Consider the following 25,746-nt stretch of genomic DNA (forward strand, 5'->3'; position numbering starts at 1 on the left):
TATTTGTGATACTGCAATCAGAGTCTTAATGTGCCTGTTCTGCTCTCAGTTCCTGCCATTTATTTCTGGTATGATCATCTTGATTTACTATTATTAGTATGATTGGGTCATTATCATTACCTGCTACTAGCATAGTTTCAGAAATGTACTATTCACTTTATAAAATGTTAATTTCTTTCTTTTGTCATTTTATAAAAATATGTCTATAGTATATTTACATATATATTCAAATACTTATACATAAAGATATATTATTCAAAAGGCTCGGCTGGGCACAGTGGCTCACACCTGTAATCCCAGCACTTTGGGAGGCCAAGGTGGGTGGATCACCTGTGGTCAGGAGTTCAAGACCAGCCTGGCCAGCACAGTGAAACCCCATCTCTACTAAAAGTACAAAAATTAACTGGGCATGATGGCATGTGCCTATGGTCCCAGCTACTCGGGAGGCTGAGGCAGGAGAATCACTTGAACCCAGATGTGGAGGTTTCAGTGAACCGAAATCGCACCACAGCACTCCAGCCTGGGAGACAGAGGGAGACTCCATCTCAAAAAAAAAAAAAGACTTTTATTAATACCAGGAACTAGAACAAAGCTATGATGCTAGGGACCTCGAACAAATAATGAAAACATTAATTCGTATTACCTTTGGTAACTAAAAGAAAAATAAAATGCTATGTCCATTAGATCAAACTCTAGGAGAGCAAAGAACATGTCTGTTATATTGACTGCTGGTATCCTCACAGCGTAGAACAACAAACACACAATATAAGACGCTGAATCAATGAATCAGTGGGCAAGCAGGAACTGCAGCCAGGTCTTTACTTGTGCAGCACCGATGCCCACAGCTATCAAAATTAATAATATGGCCAATTACACTAGAAAATGTTTGTCCATATAGGATTTTTTTCTATTTTATTTCTTGTTTTGAGACAGAATTTTGTTCCTGTTGCCCAGGCTGGAGTGCAATGGCGTGATCTCGACTCATAGCAACCTCCGTCTCCCAGGTTCAAGTGATTCTCCTGTCTCAGCCTCCTGAGTAGGTAGGATTACAGGCATATGTCACCACACCCAGCTAATTTTATATTTTTAGCAGAAATAGGGTTTCTCCATGTTGGTCAGCCTGGTCTCAAACTCTCAACCTCAGGTGATCTGCCCACCTCAGCCCCTCAAGGTGCTGGGATTACAGGCATCAGCCACCAAGCCCAGCCTTTTTAAAAAAAAATTTTTTTTAATTTTTTTTTTAAAGATGGGGTTTCACCATGTTGGTCAGGCTGGTCTTGAACTCCCGACCTCAGGTGATCCGCCCGCCTTGGCCTCCAAAGTGCTTGGATTATAAGCGTGAGCCACCACGCCCAGCCTTAAAATTTTTTTAAATAGAGACAGGATCTTACTTTGTTACCCAGGCTTCAGTACAGTAGTTCAATCATGGCTTACTACAACCTTGAACTCCTGGGCTTAGGCAACCCGCCTGCCTTCACCTCCCAAGCAGCTAGGACTGCAGGCCCATGCCACCACACTCCAGCTGATTTTTTTTTTGTTTTTTGTGTAGGCGGGATCACACTATATTGCCCAGACTGGTCTCAAATTCCTAGCTTCATTCAGTTCTTCTGCCTCGGCCTCCCAAAGGGCTGGGATCACAGGCATGAGCCACTCCACCCAGCCCATGTGGAATCTTTTCTCCTTTTTACTTTTTTCATTTTACTTTCTTTCTTTTTTTTTTTTTTTTTTTTGAATCAGGGTCTCCCTATGTTGCCCAGGCCAGTCTTAAACTCCTGGGCTCAAGAGATCCTCCTGCGTTGGCCTCCTGAAGTGCTGAGATTATAGGAGGGAGCAACCACACCCGGCCCCGTGTGGGGTCTTTAGTCACAGATTCTTTATGGATCTATTCTTTCAAAAAAGGTGTGAGAGGCCGGGCGTGGTGGCTCATGCCTGTAATCCAAGCACTTTGGAGGCCAAGGCAGGTGGATCACCTGAGGTTGGGAGTTCAAGACCAGCCTGACCAACATGGTGAAACCCCGTCTTTAAAAAAAAAAAGAAAGAAAGAAAGAAAAAAGGTGTGAGATTGAGTGGCACAATCAATCACCTCGACCTCTTGGACTCAAGTGATCCTCTCACCTCAGACTCCCATGAAGCTGAGTCTACAGGTGTGTGCCACCACATTGAGCTGACTTCTTTTTGTTTGTTTGTTTCCTAGTAAAAACAGGGTCTTGCCATGTTGCCCAGTCTAAGTCCTGGGCTCAAGGAGTCCTTCCACCTCAGTCTCCCAAGTAGCTGGAGCCACAGGTGCATGCCACCATGCCAACTAATTTTTTAAGCTTTTTGTAGAGATGAGGTATTGCTACATCGCCCAGGCTGGTCATAAACTCCTGGGCTCAAGCGATCCTCCCACCTTGGCCTCCCAAAGTGTTGGGATTATAGGCATGAGCCACAGAGCCCGGCCTAGAAACTTCTTATTTTGACTTAATATCAGAGTTACAAAAAAGTTGCAAGAATCATGCAGATGATTCTCCTTTGCTCTTTCCTGAGATTCTCCGAATGTTTGCATTTTATCACTTTATCCTTCTCCTTGTCTCTTTTGTTCCCCGCCCCACTCCAGCGTTTTAAGAATACTTTGCAGATAGGGTTTTGCTTTACTGATAAATGTTTCAATGAGCATTTCCTAAGAATAAGAACATTCTTTTACATAAGCATAGTACAATGATCAAATCAGGAAATTAACATTGATACAATACTATTATCTAATCTAAAGATGTTATTGAGATTTCGCCAGTTGTCCTAATATACCCTCTGTTGAGAAGTCAATCTCAGGTTACTCATTGCACTCAGCTGTCATGTCTCCTACATCTTCTTTAATCTAGAATAAATCTTTTATAACATTGATATTTTTAAAGTGCATGTATTTCTTTGATCCTATATCCACTAGCATTAATGTGTCTCTGGAAGCTGTGGTGATTAAAAGTAATCCCTCTTCTGTGTCTTCATATTTGCAGTTTTATATTCCAGCACCACCTCTTACTACATGTGTGACCACTTACCCTCTCTAAGCTGTAGCTGCTCATCTTTAAAATTCAAAGAATTAGGCCAGACGTTGCGGGTTATGTCTGTAATTCCAACAGCTTCGGGGGGGCCGAGGCAGGAGGATCCCTTGAGCCCAGGATTTGAAGACCAGTCTGAATAACATAGTAAGACCCTGTCTGTATAAAAAATAAAAATTAGCCAGGTGTGGTGGTGCACTCCTGTAATCCCAGCTACATGGAAGGCTGAGGTCAGAGGATTGCTTGAACCCAGGAGTTGGAGGCTGTAGTGAGCTGTGATGGCGCCACTGCACTCCAAGCAGGGTAACAGAATGAGACCCTGTCTTGGAGAAAAAACAAAACAAAACAAAAAACTGTAATAGTTATACCTGCCTAATAGGTTAGAGAGAGCATTAAAGACTGACAGATTAAAATGAATTTATCCCGCCAGGCACAGTGGCTCAAGCCTGTAATCCCAGCACTTTGGAGGCCAAGGCGGGCAGATCAGCTGAGGTCGGGGGTTCAAGACCAGCCTGACCAACATGGTGAAACCCCGTCTAAAAAAAAAAATTTTTCAAGAGAGAACCTAGTAGGAAGCCTCATGACAAATGTGAAACATCTCCTTCTAAGTTGAAATCAATCACTCTCTGGGTCAGTTCTTTCAAATAGCTATAATATAAATTGTTAGGAACATCCAGCTGGATTTCAAAAAGAAAAAAAAAAGCATGCCAGGCAGTGGTCCTCAGAGCCCTCGTGCCTATGCCACCATAAAAAAAAGATAAACAACAACAAAGAAGAAAAAGAAATGTTACAGGCTTGTGGTCTAATTCACCTTTCACCATCTTATTCCACAGAATAACTAAAGATGAAACTCCCTTTCCTCTGCAATCTCCATCCCCTCCCCCATCCCTGGGGGGGAGGTGGGAGGAGAAAAATAATACCAAAGATTTTTTTCTCATGCCTCTGGCAACCCCCAGGCTACCAATTTAATACCACTGTTTTGTTTTTTTTAAGTGCTTGTCTCAGTTTAGCCCAACTCATTCATTCTGAAATAACATTGGTTATTACTTTTCTTCTTACAAATCACTTGTTTAACAATCTATTCTACTATCTTAATAGAGGTGGATTCAAGCAATAGTGAGAAGCTTCCAAAATCCTGTTCTCTTTCTAACAATGTTACTGAGTTGCTTTGCGACCTAGGGAAGGTCACTCTTTTAACCTGGACATTTCCTTTAAAAGAATGAGAAAATTTGATCTACCACTTATTAAGCTCACAGTGCCAACTACCTTATTTGATTTTTGCCACAATCTATGCAGTAAATATGCTCTCTGTTTTGCAGATGAGAATATTGAGGCTTAGATAAACTTAAAACCTTACCTAAATTCACTCATTATAAGTGGTGGAGCTGCTATATATATATAGACTCTCAGTGGCAAATGTTTGCTAACTCCTCGTGCTGCAATTGACTTTAGGACACTCTATGGCCATTAACTGTAAACTTATACCAAATGGTACAGACTGAAAAATAGACTTGCTTTTTTAGAATTAAAAAAAATAGATTTGCTTGAGGATCTAAGTGCTTCCTACTCAACTAAAAGGCAGCAATTCCCAAAGTGTTTTTGGAGGAACACTAGTTCCTTCAATAGCCTTAGGATAAAACAGCTGTACAGTCAAATGTTTGACATACGTTTCATACTACTGTGATTCTCTTGGAGATTTAAAGGACTCTGCAAAGTGCTTTAGAAAAGAAACTTGTTTAATATTCTTGAGTCACAGAGCTCAAGTTTCCTGAAGCACATTTAACATAATCTGTTATAAGGTGGTGAAGTTTTATTTATTTATTTTTTTTATTTTTACTCATTGGGACTTCAAGAATGTTTATCCAGAGAAACAGTGAGATTTAAAAATATACATTCTTGGCAGGGCCCAATGGCTCATGCCTGTAATCCCAGCGCTTTGGGAAGCTGAGGCCGGCAGATCACTCGAGCCCAGGAGTTCGAGACCATCCTAGGCAACATGGCAAAACCCCGTCTCTACCAAAAATAAGTTAGTCAGGTGTGGTGGCACACACCTGGAGTTCCAGCTACTCGGGAGCCTGAGGCGGAAGAACCACCCGAGCCGGGGAGATCAAGGCTGTGGTGAGCTGTAATGGTGCCATTGCACTCCAGCAGATAGAATGAGAACCTATCTCAAAAAAACCACACACACACCGGAGTTCCTGGGAAAGCGAAACGGAGGGGTGTGTGTCTAACCTAACGGTGTGCAGCGTGGCCTACAGCGGGAAGCTGGAAGAGTTGAAGGAGAGGATCCTGGCCGATACCTCCCTGGCTACTAGAACTGACAAGGACAGCAGAAGCGCATTGCACTGAGCATGCTCCACGGGAACTACAGAAATTGTTGAATTTTTGTTGCAACTTGGAGTGCCAGCGACTGATAAAGACGATGCAGATTGGTTTCCGCTTCATATTGCGGCTTCTGCTGGCCGAGATGAGGTTGTAAAAGCCCTTCTGGGAAAAGGTGCCCAAGTGAATGCTGTCAATCAAAATGGCTGTGCTCGACCTGGCGCGGTGGCTCACGCCTGTAATCCCAGCACTTTGGGAGGCCGAAGTGGGCGGATCACAGGGTCAGAAGAAGGAGAACAGCCTGGCCAACATGGTGAAACCCTGCCTCTATGAAAAATACAAAAATTAGCCAGGCGTGGTGGTGGGCGCCTGTAATCCCAGCTACTGGGAGGCTGAGGCAGGAGAATCACTTGAAAATGGAAGGCGGAGATTGCAGTGAGCCGAGATCGCGCCACTGCACTCCAGCCTAGTGACAGAGCGAGGCTGCATCTACAAAACAAAACAAAATGACTGTTCTCCCCTACATTATGCAGCTTCCAAAAACATGCATGAGATTGCTGTCATGTTACTAGAAGGCAGGGCTAAGCACCATTATGAGGCTACAGCAATGCACCGGGCAGTAGCCAAGGGGTTTGAGGAGTATCAAGGTTGGTGACACCTCCACATGCCAGAAGAGTGGTGCACCCAACTCCATGGCAACAGAAGCTCCTGTGCTCGAGACCCTTTTGGACCTTACCCTCTGTACCTCTTCAGCTGGCCACTCCTCTATATCCTTTATCATAAACTGATAAGAAAAAAAAACAAAAACAAAAACAAAAAAATCATTTGGGCGTGGTGGCACATGCCTGTAGTCCCAACTACTCTGGAGGCTGAGGCAGGACAGTCACTTGAGCCCAGGAGGGCGAGGCTGCAGTGAGCCATGATCACACCAGACCACTGCGCTCTAGCCTGGGGGACCAAGTAAGACCCTGTCTCAAAAACAGCAACCACTGCCATCCAACCAGCCAAAACACTCAAAAGATATATTGTTATTTAAATCCCCACACTGCCTATTCGGATAATGGTTTAACTTTTACAATAGGCCTACTCCTGTCCTGATGCGTCCATTATTTGGCTTTCACCAGGCTATTATCCCGATTTTACATTTGCAGGGAAAGGTCTAGAGTTGTTAAGGAATGTACTCAACGCCTTACAGCTGGAGAAAAGTGAAACTGAAACTCAAATTCGACCGGGAGTGGTGGCTTATGCCTGTAATCCAAGCACTTTGGAGGCCAAGGCGGGCGGATCACCTGAGGTCAGGAGTTCAAGACCAGCCTGACCAACATGGTGAAACCCCATCTTAAAAAAAAAATCTCAAATTCAAATTTTCGCAAACCAAATTCACCACTCTCTCACTTAACCACTTGTAATGTCCATTTTTCTGCCTTTCATCATTTTCAAAGCTTGCTGACATGTTTTGAAACAAGCAATTTTGAGAAAAAGTTATATTAAAAATATAAGATGACTAGCCATCACAATGGCTCACGCCTATAATCCCAGCACTTTGGGAGACCAAGGTGGGTGGATCACCTGAGGAGTCAGAGGCCAGCCTGACCAACATGATGCAACCCCATCTCTACTAAAAATACAAAATTAACCAGCCTGGTGGTATGTGCCTGTAATCCCAGCTACTGGGGAGGCTGAGGCAGGAGAATCGCTTGAACCTGGGAGGTGGCAGTTGCAGTGAGCATAGGTCGCACCACAGCACTCCAACCTGGGCAATAAGAGTGAAACTCTGTCTCAAAACAAAATTATCTATCTATCTATCTATCTATCTGTATATAGATATATAATGACCTTTGGATTGTAACAGCTTTAATACTAAAAATTGTACTTGGAATTTTTCCCTTTTAACAAGTTACTCCTTATCATCAGCAGTTTAGGGGTTTGGAATGGCAAACAGGCTGCACCTTACCAGATTTGAGTCTTGTGGGAAAACAATCTGATCCTGGAAACAGCAAATTAGCCCACAGCTATACCTGTTTACCTAGTCAATGTGTGTTTGTTCTGTTTGAAGATACTTCAAAAATAACAATTGTAAAAGAGATTACTGCTTTGATCAGAGAATCTCAATCCCCTTTGTTTGACCATGAATAATTGGTCTTTGTGATGTTAATGTTTCTTTTAAGGAATATCAGATCTGTAAATGCACCTTAATTACAGGCAAGCAGTTTTGGAGGGAATTTGGGACAGCATTTTATGGAAGGTCTTTCCTAGTTCCCCTTCAAATCTATTAGAGTAGAAAGATTGTTTTAGGCCCAGCAGCAAAAGGCTATAATTATTAGTGCTTTCATTAATGTTCATGTAGGTCAAAAAAGTTATCTGATTGAAGAATAAAATTTAAATCTTGAAAATGCTTCATTTTCCCCTATAAAGCACAGAACAACATACAGGACCTTAACTGAGATGTCTTTGCTAACCTGTTCACCGTAATTATGCTGGCAGCTCAGAAGGCTGTTTTCCCCAGACTTTCCATTTAGAAACAGCATCTGGGAATCCACAACTCAAACAATCGCTGATTCTCAAATTTTATTTTTAAATTTGCAACCAACTAAACAATCCAATTAGAGTACACGAGTACCATATGGAGAGAGAATTTTTTTTTCAGTTCTCTTATGTTCATTTTGCGGTATTAGGCTGAGTTTTTTGTTGTAAGCAGATATATGTTAATACAGAATGTTAGATGTTGCTGAAGATGTGAGGAAACGGAATTGCTAAACTGCAGATAGGGTGATTTAGTTAGATATGAGGAAGAATTTCTCAACAGCAGAGTGAAATCTTATGTGGAGGTGGTTTGCAAGTTGCATATTTTTTGAAATGCTATGTGGCAAAGGCTGGGCACACAGCAAGTCCTGTTCTAAGAAGAGGAACCTTTCGATTGATTGCATTTGTTACGGTACATGGTATGAAGTCCCAGAACGGGATTTTTCTATTCACCTGGTTACAGTGCTAATAATGACCACCATTCAGCATTGTATATACCAAGTACTTACTAACTGCTGCCTTCCAAGGATTTTTTCAATATTGTGTTAACATTTAAACTCATCATTTAAAAAGCTATGAATAGAGCCAGCCTCCACCTGTGTATGAGGAAAAATGCTATCTCTGAGGTTTAAAGCATACTGAATTAACACATTCCAAGTAATTTCTTCTTGTTGTTGTTTTTCCTAATTATGGCAGCAGTTAACTTGGCAGCATTGCATTCATTCCAAGCAGCAGGTATGGAAAACAATAATCCTGTTTACCTGAAGCTGGAGAGAGTGTACCTAGCTTTGTTCCTTCCCAGCCTAATCTAAATGCTTCGCTCGGTGCCATCCCACACAATAGAGTGTGACTGAATCACTAGCAAACACTCTCCGTCACCTGGTTAATTCACTTGTCACTGTAAACCTCTGCAAGTTTAAGAAATAACAGATAACAGGTCATTTCCAACTTAATAAGGCGGCCCGTTTTACTTATGTTCATTTAAAAGATAGAGCCCTCAGATATATGAATACCTGTTAAAAATCACTCGATCTGTTAAAATTATCACAGGGAAAATAATAGAACTCCCTTGGATTGTTCCTGACTATTAATGGAATAGAAAGGTGGCAATTGTAAATGGTTTTATTTTTTTCTTTGCAGTAATGGATAAAAGTAAATTATTAAATGGACACATTATTTACGTTAGAAAAAAAGCTGCATCTCACACTAGGAAAATAGGTTACAGGCAATTTTGCATTACAATGTGAACATGTCATTAGTTTTAATTTTCCACACCAAAGACTTTAGGGTAATTTGCTTTCATTAGAATGGAGTATTTTCTCCTCTACATACATTATCATTCAAACCTCTGTTGGCTTCATGAGAGGTTTTAGTTCTTCTTCTTTTCTTAATTTGTAAGAAAAATAGCCTTGATTTTTCCAAGTATGTAAATATTATGGCAAAAGTTTGATTGCATACGAGAGCTGAAACAGAGGGTGAGCGCATTGCAAATGTGTCATAACCATTGCACAATGCCAAACATAACACCATGAAGGAATACCACCCCCATTGGGCATGTTTCAGTGTTGTAGGGCACTAAGTGTACACAGTGTATTTCTCTGCTGTGAAGTGTAGGCTACTATAGAGGAAGAACAGTAATCAGTTACACATTAACCATAAAAGGTCATTTCTTGCAGCAAATGATATGTTGATCAGGCAGTATTTGTCAGTAGACCTGAGTCTCACTACTGAATGACGCTCCTGAAGAAAAGCCATTGTCTAGTGGGACATCATTGTATATGCAAATCACCCATTTGTTTAGGATGGTTTAAATATCATCAAGTCTTTATCTTCACTTCTGTAATGGAACTCCCTGACTTTTCGGCTATTCAATCCCTGACGCTACATTTTTCTGTTAACTTACTGTGCTGCACATTCAAACAATGATTAATCTCCTAATGCTAACTATGCGATAAGAAAAATATTAAAAGAAAATGAATGACGTATTCGCTTGTGTTACAAAATTGTCTATAAACTAGTTTCCCGGCTGGGCGTGGTGGCTCACGCCTGTAATCCTAGCACTTTGGGAGGCTGAGGTGGGTGGATCACCTGAGGTCAGGAGTTCAAGACCAGTCTGGCCATCATGGTGAAACCCCATCTTTATTAAAAAAAAAAAAAAAGAAAGAAAGAAAAAGAAAAAGAAGAAAAAAAAACTAGTTTCCCAGCATGAGCTGTGGTTTATTTTCAAACTTAAATAACTTGCCTATGTAACCTTATCTTCTGGGTACTTCCTGCAAACTTCATACATTATGCAATCAAGCCATAAATATAGGTAGAAGTTAACTTGAATGGCTGAAACGGAGTTAACCACACACATGTAGTTAGAACGTTATCATTTCTGCCATAAACCTCTCCCTTTTAAGAGATTTACCAAGCTATCATAAAAAATGTGTTATTGCTTGTATCTTTGCAAAACATGAGTTCCTATAAAGTGACTTGCCAGCCTGGGCAACAAAGAGAGACCTTGTCTCTACAAAAAATTTAAAAATTAGCCAGACGCGGTGGCATGGGCCTGTCGTCCTTGCTACTCGGGAGGCTGAGGCAAGAGGATCGCTTGAGCAGAGGAGTTCCAGGCTGCAGTGAGCTCTGTGTGCGCCACTGCACTGCAGCTTAGGTACCAAAGAAACACCCCACCTTAAAAAAAATGTGACTTGGCTTCTTAAACATTAAACATACTGGACTTCGTTGCTACATGTGACAATGGCCAGTGTGTTTGAATACTGACATCACTGGATTGAGGTGGCACTGGTATTAAGTATTTCCTCTTTAGTTTTTCTAAATTTCTGAAAAATTAACATATTGTTACTCCAATGATGACATATACCAGAGTCATACATACAAACGCATTTAACCACCTCACCAAACAAACAAGGCAAAGTGTAAAACAGGATGCTTTATGGAGGAAAAACAATGAGTATACTTAATCAAATATTCATGGTGGGAGGGAGAGAGATTTTCCAGAGACGTATCAACTGAAAATAATGGGGCAGGAAAATTGAAAGGATCAGATTTCCTTTCCTAAGTTGACTTTGTAAAATGCTACATAGCAAGCATCACGTTGATCATTCTGCTGGTTTCTTTTCAGGTGCTGCTGCCAGTAGCTTTATATCTTGCAGTATATGTGGAGTAGATTAAGAAACTAAACTCAGTTATTGTGAGGGTCTAACTTTTTTTTTTTTAAATCGAAACGGTGTTTCACCATGTTGGCCAAGCTGTTTTCAAACTCCTGACCTTAAGTGATCTGCCCGCCTCGGCCTCCCAAAGTGCTGGGATTGATTACAAGCGTGAGCCACCGTGCCCAGCCAAGGGTCTAACATTTTTTTAAACAGGTTTAAACAAGGCCTCTCTTTTTCTTTGTATCTTTATTTCTATTACTGTTTTTTAATTTATTCATTTTATATATATTTTTTTTTTGGAGGAGGAGGTGGAATGGGGTTGGAAGTAGGAGTAGTCCTCAACAGCGTCAGTGACTTCGTTTACAGGAGCTTCAGTTTCCCTAGTCTTGGACATTAGAAAATATGGAATGCTTCACGAATTTGCATGTCATCCTTGCTCAGGGGCCATGATAATCTCTGTATCGTTCCAATTTTAGTATATGTGCTGCTGAGGGGAGCACTATTATTCATTTTTAAAAATAGAGACAAGGTCTTGCTATGTTGGCCTGGCTGGTCTCAAACTCGTGGCCTTAAGCAATCCTCTTGCCTCAGCCACCAAAACTGCTGTGCAGTGGTGAGATCATAGTTTACTGAAGCCTCAACCTCCTGAGTTCGAGTTCCTCCCACCTCAGCCTCATGAGTAGCTGGGACTACATAGATTTTTCATTATTACAAACACCATCTGGCTAATTAAAAAAAATTTTTTTTTTGTAGAGACAGGGTCTTGGTATGTTGCCCAGGCTGGTCTAGAACTCCTGGCCTGAAGCAATCCTCCCACCTCAGCCTCCCAAAGGGCTGAGATTACAGGCATGAGCCACGGTGCCCAGCCTAAGGCCTCTCTTACTAGAAATAATTTCCCTTCAGAAATGTGAGATTGTTTTTAACTATTTCTTTTGTTCTACGTTTCTGTCATGGAAGCCTGAGGGTCATGGAGTGGAAGGTTACAGGATCGAGTAAAAAAATGTGAGTTCAAATGCTTCAATGCCCTTCTCAGAGATCTCTTTCTCCGTGAAATCTTTTATGACTAGCCTGCCTGAATAATTGTCTGTCATTGGGAACAGTTTGTGAAGAGAGTTTAAAAGAAAAAAAAAAACACCTCTATCTTCTGGATTTTCATAGTATCTTTGGTTGGTTGGTTGTTTTTTCTAGGATTTTCATAGTATCTTATGCTTAACTTTTTTTTTTTTTTTTTTTTGAGACGGAGTTTCACTCTTGTTACCCAGGCTGGAGTACAATGGCGCGATCTCGGCTCACTGCAACCTCCGTCTCCTGGGTTCAGGCAATTCTCCTGCCTCAGCCTCCTGAGTAGCTGGGATTACAAGCACGCGCCACCATGCCCAGCTAATTTTTTTGTATTTTTAGTAGAGACGGGGTTTCACCATGTTGACCAGGATGGTCTCGATCTGTTGACCTCATGATCCACCCACCTCAGCCTCCCAAAGTGCTGGGATTACAGGCGTGAGCCACCGTGCCCGGGTATGCTTAACTTTTAACCTTTTTTTTTTTTTTTTTAAGAGACAGCGTCTCCTACATTGCCAGGCTGGAATGCAGTGGCTACTCACAGGCGAAATCATTGTCCGCTGCAGCCACAAGCCCCCGGGCTCCAGCGATACTCCTGCCCCAGCCTCCTGAGTAGCTGGAACTACAGCTGTGGGCCACATGCCTGGCTCTTATGCTTAACCTTTTAACATTTTTGGTCTCATAGTGCTCATCGGCACAGCTCATGTCACTCAGTAGGCCCTCAGTACATTTTGTTGAATAATGGGATTCCATTTCTTCAAAAATTGAAAGGGTCTGTTAGAATAGGAGAATCCTTTGGTTCTTTTCAGACCAATCCATTTTATGAATCAGCCAGGCGTGGTGGCTCACACCTGTAATCCCAGCACTTTGGGGGGCTGAGGCAGGCGGATCACCTGAGGTCAGGAGCTCAAGACCAGCTTGACCAACATGGCGAAACCCTGTCTCTACTAAAAATACAAAATTAGCCAAACATGGTGGCGCATGCCTGTAATCCCAGCTACTCGAGAGGCTGAGGCAGGAGAATCCCTTGAACCCGGGAGGTGGAGGTGAACCAAGATCATGCCATTGCACTCCAGCCTGGGCAACAAGAGGGAAACTCTATCTCAAAACAAGCAAACAAACATTCTATGAATCCCAGTTTATCTCCCTAGTAGGAAATTTGTGAAGTGAAGCTACTTTGTCCATGGAATAACCAATGCTTAAGAATAAGAATACTGATATCTAAAGGATTTTCTTAGGACTAGATAGCAACCTCCCTCCCTGTCTGCTAGATATGCCCCTCCCCATTTCTCCCTCTCCAGAGGTTAATTGTTTTGTTTTGTTTTCTTGAGACAGAGTCTTGCTCTGTCACCCAGGCTGGAGTGCAGTGGCACGATCTTGGCTCACTGCAACCTCTGCCTCCCAGATTCAAGCAATTCTCATGTCTCAGCTTCCTGAGTAGCTGGGACTACAGGCATGCTAATCTTTGTATTTTTTAGTAGAGACGGGGTTTCACCATGTTGATCAGGCTGGTCTCAAACTCCTGACCACAAGTGATCTGCCCGCCTCAGCCTCCCAAAGTGCTGGGATTACAGGAGTGAGCAATAGCACCCTGCCAGTAAATTGTTAACAATTGTGTTTTAGCCATTCTAGACAATGTATATTTCATAAAAATTATTTATATAAATGGCACCATGAAATATGTGTTACCTAGTGACTTTTTCCCCCCATTTATTGTGCCTTTAGAGATCTTGTGTCAGTACAGATATAGCCACTTTACATGGTGTGGATGTACTAGAGTTTACTTAATCATTTACTTGATCATTACATACTTACTGTTGGCTATTTAGATGGCTGCTGAGTTTTCATTATTACAAACAGTGCTGCAATAAACATTCTGATACGCCTATCTTTGTGCACATTTGAATAATTTTGAGGAATAAATTCTTTTTTTATTATTATTTTTAGATGAAGTCTCACTCTGTTGCCCAAGCTGGAATGCAGTGGCATGATCTCAGCTCACTGCAACCTCTGCCTCCCGAGTTCAAGCAATTCTCCTGCCTCAGCCTCCTCAGTATCTGGGATTACAGGTGCGTGCCACCATGCCTGGCTAATTTTTGTATTTTTACTACAGACCAGGTTTCACCATGTTGGTCAGGCTGGTCTCGAACTCCTGACCCTGTGATCCACCCCACCCCCCTCAGCCTCCCAATGGGCCAGGATTACAGGCATGAGCCACCACACCCGGTGAGGTATAAATTCTTAAAAGTGGAATGTCAAAGTGTATGACACGTTTGCGTGTGTACTTTTTTTTTTTTTTTTTTTGGTAAAGATGGGGTTTTGACCATGTTGCCCAGGCTGGTCTCGAACTTCTGAGCTCAAGCGATTCACCCAGCTCAGCCTCCCAACGTGCTAGGATTACAGGTGTGAGTCACCACACCCAGCCAAAATTTTATATTTAATACATCCTTAAAATTGCCCTCTGTACAGATAGATATTTTACAAAGTCTACAAGAAGTTATATTTTTACTGACATTATAAGACTTTCAGTTTCCTCTGCAGCCTCCTGGAATCTTTCTCATTTTTGTGCATCAGTTGAGCAAAATGCTATTCCACTGCTGTTTTAATTTACATTTTCCTGATACTCAGAGGGTAACAGTCTTTTCATATTTATTGGCCACTTGTATGTCTTTTCTGTGAATTGCCTATTTACTACTATTGCCTAGTTTTTTGTTGGGTTATCTTTTTCTTTAAATAGCTTTTTAAAGAATGTCTTTTATGATTGTGAATATTAATCTTTTGCTGCAAATAATTTCTCCTAAGGCTGGGCACGGTACCTTGCGCCTGTAATCCCAGCACTTTGGGAGGCCGAGGCAGGCGGATCACGCAGTCAGGAGTTCAAGACCAGCCTGGCCAACATAGTGAAACCTTGCCTTTACTAAAAATACAAAAATTAGCAAGGCATGGTGGTGCATGCCTGTAGTCCCAGCTACTCAGGAGGCTGAGGCAGGAGAATCGCTTGAACCTCGGAGGTGGAGGTTGCAGTGACCTGAGATCGTGTCACTGCACTCCAGCTTAAGCAGCAGAGTGAGACTCTGTCTCAAAAAAAAAAAAATTGCTCTTAGATAGTCACTTACTATTTTGAGAACTTGAGAGTGGAGGGGTCACTTGTTCTTTTAACTTTTTTTTTGGTGGGAGACAGAGTCTCCCTCTGTCACTCAGGTTGGAGTGAGTGGTGCATTCACAGCTCACTGTAGCCTCAACCTGCTAGGCTCAAGCTATCCTCCTGCCTCAGCCTCCCAAGTAGTTAGGACTACAGGCATGAGCCACTGCACCTGTCTATGTCTTTTAACTTTATGATCACACTAATTCACAAGACCTTCCATTATGTTAGAAATTCTCCTGGACTTTATTATATAAATTCTTTACACAGCATGGAGAAATCTGATTTGATCCGTTTATGGGTGAATTGTTCTCACCAATTTATGTAATCTGCGTTGAACTCAAAGCACCATGCCAGTTCTTACCCAGAATTCCCTCCACTTTCCTCGTATCTACTATTTTGCAGTTTGCAGAGTCTTGTGCTTTCTTTAAGGGTTAATGCAAGTCTCAAAGTCCACAGTGATCTCTCTCTTCCTGGTTCACTATGCATTTGGGACATGATAAAGGTTTGTATTTGCATGTGTATATATTGTAACTTAAACTGGATGGGATTCTATTCAACTGAAGCAGCCTTGCTTTTGTCTGGACTCTCAGTGTTTTTATTTACAGGAGTCCAGTACTTATCTGTTGGTTGTTTTAAAAATACTTTGTCATAGGAAAATCTTCAATGACCCCCTCCTCCCTCATACACACTGTGGGCAGTTTGCATCGGCATCTCTCCAGTCATCTTCGGTGTGTGCTCTGTCTCTGGTTGCCACGTGTCATCAGGCCACCCTGCTCATTATGTCTGGGGTTCCAAACCTCAGCAATAATGTTGTGAACAATGTTAAGGATCCCATTTCCTCAAAACGTTCTGGTGGCATAAAAAGAAGAAGCTAGTATTTTTCACCTTTGAAAGATACATCTTTAAAGTCCAACTTGTGCCTGGCATGCGTCTTTATTTCGTGCCACCTCAGATCTGCCTTCTCAAACACAATTGCAGTGCTGGATGTTAGGATGCAACAGTGACCCCGCTAACATCAGACCCCATGGTCCTTGACAGCAGCTTTTTTTTTTCTTTTTGGCTTTTCAAAATTGAAAGATAAAAGCAGGCCGGGCGCAGTGGCTCGCTTCTGTAATCCCAGCACTTTGGGAGGCCTAGTTGGGCAGATCACGAGGTCAGGAGTTCAAGACCAGCCTGGCCAACATGGCCAAACCCTGTCTCTACTAAAAATACAAAAATTAGCCAGATGTGGTGGTGCATGCCTATAGTCCCAGCTACTCGGGAGGCTGAGGCAGGAGAATCACTTGAACCCGTGAGGCAGAGGTTGCGGTGAGCCAAGATTACCCCACTGCACTCCAGCCTGGGCAACAGAGTGAGACTTCATCTCCAAAACAAAAAAATACCTAATCAAAACTACATTAAAAAAAATGGAGATTTCATTGTTTGAGTTGTAGATATTATTACCACTCCGTCTACTATGTTTACTTTTTAAAAAACAAAAACCTTTTATTATACTTCAAAAAGATAAAAAAGTCATCAGAGTGGACTCATCCCCCGGCTTCAATCATTATTATCTCACTGCCGATCTTGTTTTATTCATACCTTCATTCCATGCTCACACTCTCTAGGTGATTTTAAAGTAAATCTCAAATGTCACATTCATTTATACTTAAATATTATCCTAACATTTTTATTTATTTTATTTTTTGTTTGCTGGAGTGCAATGGCATGATCTCGATTCACTGCAACCTCCGCCTCCCAGGTTCAAGCGATTCTCCTGCCTCAGCCTCCTGAGTAGCTGGGATCACAGGCACCTGCCACCACACCCAGCTAAATTTTTTTGTATTTTTAGTAGAAATGGGATTTCACCATGTTGGCCACGGTGGTCTCAAACTCCTGACCTTAGATGAGCCACCTGCTTCAGCCTCAAAAAGTGCTGGGATTACACATGCGAGCCACAGCACCCGGCCTATCTATCCTAATGTTTAAAGACATTAAGGCAGTAATGTTCTTTCTGGCATTTTCATTTAACGCTCTGGAGCCTCGTGTGTGTGTTTGTGTGTGCGTGTGTGTAGTCTTCATTCACATACATTCAAAGCATTTAGTATGCTACACAGCAGAAACGCACACCATGGGAGTAGAATAAAAACAAGTTTGATAAGTGTGATAATGCTAGTTGTATACAAGACATCAAGGTCATCATGACAGAGAAATGACGAGTCCATAAGGACAGAGGAAAGGGATGTGTTTGAACCGAGATGAAATTGCTTGTGTGGATATAGTGCTGGGTTTTCTTCAAGTTAACTTTCAACCTACAAATACAAATTCTCGAAGACCGGTCCTAGACAGCAGAATTTCATCTGTTGAAATAAATTAAAGTTCCCAAACATTTATTCCTTTTATTGTTTTTAGTTTTATTTCAAAATGATTTTAAACCTACAGAAAAAGTTGCAAGAATAATACAAATAATTCCCATTCTTTTTTTTTTTTTTTTGAGACAGAGCCTCGGCCGGGTATGGTGGCTTACGCCTATAATCCAAGCACTTTGGAGGCCAAGGTGGGCGGATCACCTGAGGTTGGGAGTTCAAGACCAGCCTGACTAACATGGTGAAACCTCGTCTTTTTTTTAATAAAAATTAAAAAAAAAAGAGAGAGAGAGAGAGACAGAGCCTCACTCTGTTGCCCAGGCTGGAGTGTAGTGGCTCGATTTCGGCTCACTGCAACCTTCGCCTCCAAGATTCAAGCAATTCTCCTGCCTCAGCCTCCCGAGGAGCTGGAATTACAGACACACGCCACCACGCCTGGCTAAATAAACTTTTTTAAGAATTCCCATATTTGCCAATCGTTAATATTTTGACCCATCTGCCTCTCTCTTTTTTGGTTCTATGTCTATTTCTATCTCTCAGTATGTATATAATACACTCTCACAGATACTCACACACAGAGAGACTTTTTTCTCCTGATTTACAGTTAATTGCTGACATCATGGCCTTTACCTCTTTTGAATAGTCAGGGTGTATATCCTTTAAAAAAAAGGATATTTTCTTATATAACTAGTTATTTTTGTTTTGTTTGCTTGTTTGGTTGATTGGTTGGGCTCTTTTTGAGACAGAGTCTCACTGTCGCCCAGGCTGGAGTACAGTGGCACAATATCAGCTCACTGGAAACTCTGCCTCCCAGGTTCAAGCAATTCTCCTGCTTCGGCCTCCAGAGTAGCTGGGATTACAGGCACCACCACCACGCCCGGCTAATTTTTGTGTTTTTTAGTAGAGACGGCATTTCACCATGTTGGCCAGGCTGGTCTCGAACTCCTGACCTCAAGTGATCCACCCACCTCAGACTCCCAAAGTGCCTGAATTACAGGCATGAGCCACCATACCCAGCCCTCTTATATAACTAGATTATCAAGTTCAGTCATGTAGCATTGGTTTATTATCTAATATACAGTTCATACTCAAATTTTGCTAATTATCCCAAAATGTTATTGTGCTGCTCATCTAAACCAAACCCAGGATTGCCCATTTCTTTAAAAAGGAACAGTGCCTGGCCGAATGAGGTAGCTCACACCTGTAATCCTAGCACTTTTTGAGCTTGAGGCAGGCAGATCAGACTTGGAGACCATCCTGACCAACATGGCGAAACCCCGTCTCTACTAAAAATACAAAAATTAGCCAGGTCTGGTGACACATGCCTGTAATCCCAGCTACTTGGGAGGCTGAGGCAGGAGAATCATTTGAACCAGGGAGGCGGAGGTTGCAGTGCGCTGAGATCACACCACTGCACTCCAGCCTGGGCGACAGACCCAGTTTTGTCCTATTGATGGTGATGCTGATTTTGATCATTTGTTTAAGGTAGTGTCTGCCAGGCTCTTCCATTGTTACCTTTATTTCCCCTGAAATTAATACTTCATCTATGGGAGAAATACCTTGAGACTATATAAATATAGCCTGTTCCTCTTCCGAATTTCATCCAGTCATTTTAGTATACATTGATTCTTGCCTGAATTAATTAATACTATGATGGTTGCAAAATGGTGATTTTTCTTTTTTTTTTTTTTTTTTTTTGAGACGGAGTTTCGCTCTTGTTACCCAGACTGGAGTGCAATGGCGTGATCTTGGCTCACCGCAACCTCCGCCTCCTGGGTTCAGGCAATTCTCCTGCCTCAGCCTCCTGAGTAGCTGGGATTACAGGCACGCGCCACTGTGCCAGCTAATTTTTTGTATTTTTAGTAGAGACGGGGTTTCACCATGTTGACCAGGATGGTCTCGATCTCTTGACGTCGTGATCCACCCGCCTCGGCCTCCCAAAGTGCTGGGATTACAGGCGTGAGCCACCGCGCCCGGCCCAGATTTTTCTAACTCTACTATTTCTTCTACATTTTCAGTTGACAGTCTATCAAACTTCTATTTTTTTAAATTTACTTTGAAACAGGGTCTTGTTCTGTCACCCAGGCTAGAATGCAGTGGTGCAATCATCATAGCTCACTGAAGTCTCAACCTCCCAAGCTCAAGCAATCCTTCCAACCTCAGCCTCCTGAGTAGCTGGGACTATAGGCATGTGCCACCAGCCCAAACCCCCCCTCCTGGGTTCAGGCAATTCTCCTGCCTCAGCCTCCTGAGTAGCTCAGATTACAGGCACGCGCCACTGTGCCCAGCTAATTTTTTATATTTTTAGTAGAGACAGGGTTTCACCATGTTGACCAGGATGGTCTCGATCTCTTGACCTCGTGATCCACCCGTCTTGGCCTCCCAAAGTGCTGGGATTACAGGCGTGAGCCACCGCGCCCAGCCTATTTATTTATTTTTATTTTGGAGAGATGGGGTCTCACTATATTGCCCAGTCTGGTCTTGAACTTTTGGGCTCAAGCGATCCTTCCCCCTAGACCTCCCAAAGTGCTGGGATCACAGGCATGAGCCATTGTGGCTAACCTCAAATTTTTATTTTTAGTTTTACCTCTTATATCTATTACAAATAAGATGGGGTTCACCAAGTATTGATTGCCTGTTTTGTGTGGGACCCTAGGAAGCATCAGGAGGAACACAACGATAAGATCATTTGTCCCCTACAGGGGCACTCGATTTGTTGGGGGTGACAGGCATAAGGTAGATGGTAAGAAGTGCTTTATAGGGGATGCAAAGGGAAAGTGAGGAAACCAACAGAGAAGGTAATTCTTTCTGGGGGAACTGGTGTGACCCGGGGAGGAAGGTGGGCTTACCGCCGGGCCTTGTGGTATATATATATATGGTTGTATCAGTCTGTTCTCATGCTGTCAGTAAAAACAAACCCAAGACTGGGTAATTTTTTTTATTTTTTTGAGTCAAGGTCTCACTCTGTCACCCAGACTGGAGTGTACTGGTGCAACCTCGGTTCACTGCAGCCTCTGCCTGCCAGGCTCAAGCAATTCTCCTGCTTCAGCCTCCCGAGTAGCTGGGACTACAGGCGTGTACCACCGCACTCAGGTAATTTTTGTATTTTCAGTAGAGATGGGGTTTTGCCATGTTTGCTAGGCTGGTCTTGAACTCCTGACCTCAAGTGCTCTACCCACTTTGGCCTCCCAAAGTGCTGGGATTCCAGGTGTAAGTCACCACGCCCAGCCCAAGACTGGATAATTGATAAATTGATAAAGGATTAATAAACTCAGAATTCCACATGGCTGAGGAGGCCTCACAATCATGGCAGAAGATTAAGGAGAGGCAAAAGAACTTCTTACATGGTGGCAGGCAAGAGAGAGCTTGTGCAGGGATAGCTCCCCTTCATAAAACCATCGTATCTCATGAGACTCATTCACTATCACGAAAACAGCACAGGAAAGACTCGTTCCCATGATTCAATTACCTCCTACCGGGTTTCTCCCATGACACATAAGAATTACGGGAACTACAATTCAAGATGAGATTTGGGTGGGGACACAGCCAAATCATATTAATGGTATATGTGCTCAGAGAAAGGCGTTAGAGTTAAAGGGAACCCCAGGGACTTTCGGAAATTACAAATAATCCATACGGTTAGAGCCTAAGGTTCACAGGAGAAGAGAAGGGGAGGAATAGTGAGATACAAAGTTGGGAAGATAGGCTGGGGTCAGCACCAGGTCCCAGGCTGAGGAGTCTGAATGTCATTCTTCACTGAGGAAAGCAATGAAACATATCTGAGGAGGGAGGTTACCTATCAGGTGATGCTTACATTGCTTAGGGCAGGGATTATATCTTATTCATTTTTGTATTAAGACCTGCACAGAGTTGAACAGAGAGTGTTCAGTAAATGTTTGCAGGTGCCAATGTGCCGAATAATTTAGGATAAAGACTGGTGTATATGTATGTTTTATGTGTGAGTTGTGGTCACAACAGTGGGGAGCTGGTGGGTGGGAATGGGTCCTTAGAAATTCAGCTGTCTACTGAATTTTTAGTAGAAAATGTTTTGTTTTTGAGACAGGGTCTTGCTCTGTTGCCCAGGCTGGAATGCAGCGGCACAATCATGACTCACTGTAACCTCAAACTCCTGAGTTCAAGCAATCCTCTTGCCTGGGCTTCCCAAGTAGCTGGGTCTACAGGTGTGTACCACCACACCTGTCTAGTTTCTTTCTCTTTGCTCATTGTAGAGACTGGGGTCTTGTTATGTTGGCCAGGCTGGTCTTGAACTCCTGGCTTTAAGCAATCCTCCCACATCAGCCTCTCAAAGCATTGGGATAGCAGCTATGAGCCATATTGCTGTACCTCTAGGATGTTTTAAATATCAAATTCGTAGACCACTATCCCCACCCTCCCTCCACTTTAATTTCTGAAATCTTAGTAACCAAATTTGAAAATTACTTTTGAACAACTTTATGTTCCAGAAAGGAGAGCAAGACTCAGAGAAACGATAGTATGAGCTGGGCATGGTGGCTCAAGCCTGTAATCTCAGTACTTTGGGAGGCTGAGGCAGGAGGATTGGTTGAGCCTGGGAGTTCAAGACCATCCTGGGCAACATGGCAAGACCCCGTTTCTACAAAAAATAAAAAAATTAGCTTGATGTGGTGGGCCATGCCTGTGGTCCCACCTACTGGAGAAGCTGCAGTGGAAGGATCACTTGAACCCAGGAGGCTGGAGATTCAGTGAGCCATGTTTGCATGAGTGCACTCCAGTCTGAGAAACAGAGCAAGACCCTATCTCAAAAATAAATAAATAAAGAGAGAAAGATAACATCCTATTTGAAACTATGCATGCCAAATCTTCTGTGTATTTTAGAATTTAAAAAGCCAAACACAAACACCTCTTTAAAGATGTATTAAAACCTTTACCTGGTTTTAGGAGTCTGTCCATTTTGTCAGAACAGTGTAAATAGCATGTTTTATTTAATAGGAGAAAACAGAGCAACAAAGTAAAATGAGAAACCCAAAATAACAGAGTCAAAATAATTGCAGAGGAAGTCTTGCTGATCACTTAGCATTTAAAACATATTTATATTTCAAGCATTCCCTATATTATCCCTTTTGAACTTCAGACTCGCCTTTGTAATCTCTCCTTAGCTTCTTCATTCTGCAGTGAAATTCCTGAAAATCTAGCAGCTTGGTTAAGAAAGCTTACATATTTTCCTAGTACAGAGTATTGGCAAGTGGTAGCTACACTTTACTGGCTTCAAATAGAAAATCATTTGATCATCACCTACAGTTTTGATTAACCCTTAGCTGTAGAAAGGTAATATTTATTTATGTTTTCATTTAAAATATTTATTCTGATTACAAATGGAATATATAGCAATTGTAGAAAATCTAGAAAATACTGAAAAGTATCCAAAAATGAATAAAAACCCATAATTTTTTTTTTTTGAGACAGAGTTTTGCTCTTGTTACCCAGGCTGGAGTGCAATGGCGCGATCTTGGCTCACCGCAACCTCCGCCTCCTGGGTTCAAGCAATTCTCCTGCCTCAGCATCCTGAGTAGCTGGGATTACAGGCGCGCACCACCATGCCCAGCTAATTTTTGTATTTTTAGTAGAGACAGGGCTTCACCATGTTGACCAGGATGGTCTCGATCTCTTGACCTCGTGATCCACCCGCCTCAGCCTCCCAAAGTGCTGGGATTATAGGTATGAGCCACCGTGCCCGGCCAATTTTTTTTTTTTTTTTTAGACGGAGTCTTGCTCTGTCGCCCAGGCTACAGAGTGTAGTGGTGAAATCTTGGCTCACTGCAACCCCTGCCTCCCAGGTTCAAGTGATTCTCCTGTCTCAGCCTCCTGAGTAGCTGGGATTACAGTCGCACATCACCATGCCTGGCCAATTATAATTTTTTTATTTTCAGTAGAGACAGAGTTTAGCCATGTTGTCCAGGCTGGTCTCGAATTCCTGACCTCAGGTGATTTGCCTGCCTCGACCCAAAGTGCTGGGATACAGGTGTGAGCCACTGCGCCCAGCTATGACCTATAATTTAACCATCCAATGAGGGCCACCAAAATACATCCATGTTTAGTATTTTCATCTTTGTGGGTACATGTTTATAAAACCTCTTTTTTGGCAGGGCATGGTGGCTCACGCCTGTAATCCAAGCACTTTGGAGGCCAAGGAGGGCGGATCACCTGAGGTCGGGAGTTCAAGACCAGCCTGACCAACATGGTGAAACCCCGTCTTTGTTTAAAATAATACTTTTTTATTTAAAAAAAAATAATAAAATTTTAAAAAACCTCTTTCTTTGACTATACATGGCATGAATGTTTTCCCGTGTCACTAAATATTCCTTAATAATACGAATTTTTCCCTTTTCTTTCCCCAGTGACTCAACATGGTAGAATTATGATTTTGGGTGGCATAACAGTAACCATGGTATGAATGTATTGCTTAACTCCTTTCTTATTGTTGACACCTAACCTAGGTTATTTCCAATTTTATTTTTATTTAAATTAATTATTATTATTATTTGAGACAAGGTCTTGCTCTGTCACCCAGGCTGGAACGCAGTGGTGTGATCATAACTCACATAGTTCACACAACCTTGAACTCCTGGGCTCAAGTGATCCTCCTGCATCAGCCTTCCACGTAGCTGGGACTACCGGCATGCACCACCTTGCCTGGCTAATTTTAAACTTTTTTTATTTTTATTTTTTATTTTTTTTATTTTTTTCAGAGATGGGGTCTCGCTGGCTATGTTGCCCAGGCTGGTGTTCTGTGGCTATTCACAGGCACAATCCCACGACTGATCAGTATGGGCGTTTTGACCTGCTCCGTTTCTGACCTGGGCCGGTTCACCCCTCCTTAGGCAACCTGGTGGTCCTCCGCTCCCAGGAGATCACTATATTGAGGCCAAACTTAGTGCAGACACCCGATCGGCATAGCGCACTATAGCCCAGAACTCCTAGACTCAGGTGATCCTCCCACTTCAGCCTCCCGAGTAGCTGGGACTACAGGCATGTGCCACCATGCCGGTCAATTTTGAACATTTTTGTAGAGATAGGGTCTCACTATGTTGCTCAAGCTGGTCTCCAGCTCCTGGCATCAAGCAAGGCTCCCATTTTAGCCTCCCAAAGGGCTGGGATTATAGGTGTGAGCCACCATGCCTGGCCCAATTTTATATATAAAGATATATGTATATGTATATATACACATGCACCTTTCCTAGAAGAGGAATTATCTATCATTTTCGAAGTTATTTACATTTCGGTCTTTTTCATATTTGTCAAATTGTCCTTCCCCAAAGTTGTAAAGTTTACACAACCATCAACAGTGGGTGGAAGTTAAGGGAGGAGGAACTCGGATTGTCCTCAGCACTATTTTTACACACTTCATAAATCAACATCTAAAAGAGTATTTCTCTGTGACCCATGCACACTTCATTTGAGCATTCACAGGGTGTGCCCCACAGCCCGCTACCATTACAGCTTTCCTCATAACATGAACAGCAATTGGCTCAAAACACTGCCCATTGTGATGCTGATGCTGAGACCTCCCTAATGTTCTAAAAGATTGTCTGATGTAACCACTTTAGTTCAGATCTTTCTCTTAACCTTGCCTTGAGTCAAAATTCAAATACTGTACAGTTTAAGCTACAATATGCTTGGTCTAAAATACTTGGTCTAATACTTGGTTCCAGGCATTTATATTTATGTCACTTCTATCTACTTATTATTTTTATTAACAAGGTGGAAAAAGCAATCCCAGTCTCTCCAAAAGGTAAAACTCTCCTGTTTTTTTTTTTTGGATATTACTAGAGTTTTAAAATTAGGCTAGATAAATTATAGTACTCTTGGGAATAAGTGCATAATGGGAGTTTTATGACATATTTTAAGAAGAATGCGTTAAAAAAAATCCAAACTTAAATATAAAATTTAATTTCTTAAAAACTGGGGGCAGGAGACATTACAAAAATAAAACATTAAGTTGTCGTTTCATTAAGACATCATTTTAATTAATATAAAAAAGTATTTAGTCTTATTTAAATTGCATATTGTTTCGTCACAAAAGCAATGAACATCTTTTCTCTTGTCTCATAATCTTTTGAGTCAAAATACTTTAAATTCCAACTAATCTCAATTGAAGCTTCTATTTATCGGGCTATTTCCTTAAT

At 42.1% G+C, this 25,746-nt stretch overlaps 1 protein-coding gene and 1 non-coding gene across 2 annotated transcripts in view; one reads left to right on the forward strand and one right to left on the reverse strand.

The window, feature by feature from the left end:
- Nucleotides 1–11,431: 11,431 nt before the first annotated feature.
- On the reverse strand, nucleotides 11,432–11,535 carry LOC135271632 (U6 spliceosomal RNA). The gene has a single exon (XR_010339758.1). It is a non-coding gene; the product is annotated as a U6 spliceosomal RNA (small nuclear RNA).
- A 2,607-nt stretch (nucleotides 11,536–14,142) lies between these two features.
- Nucleotides 14,143–25,746, forward strand: part of KLF5 (KLF transcription factor 5) — a 33,097-nt gene continuing 21,493 nt past the window's right edge. The window contains exon 1 of the mRNA XM_012442873.2: nucleotides 14,143–14,163. The gene's annotated coding sequence lies outside the window, so the exon portion shown is untranslated. The remainder of the gene's footprint in view (nucleotides 14,164–25,746) is intronic.

This window comes from Aotus nancymaae, unplaced genomic scaffold, assembly GCF_030222135.1.
Source record: "Aotus nancymaae isolate 86718 unplaced genomic scaffold, 86718_ANA_hifiasm-v0.15.2.pri h1tg000088l, whole genome shotgun sequence".
Taxonomy (NCBI): domain Eukaryota; kingdom Metazoa; phylum Chordata; class Mammalia; order Primates; family Aotidae; genus Aotus; species Aotus nancymaae.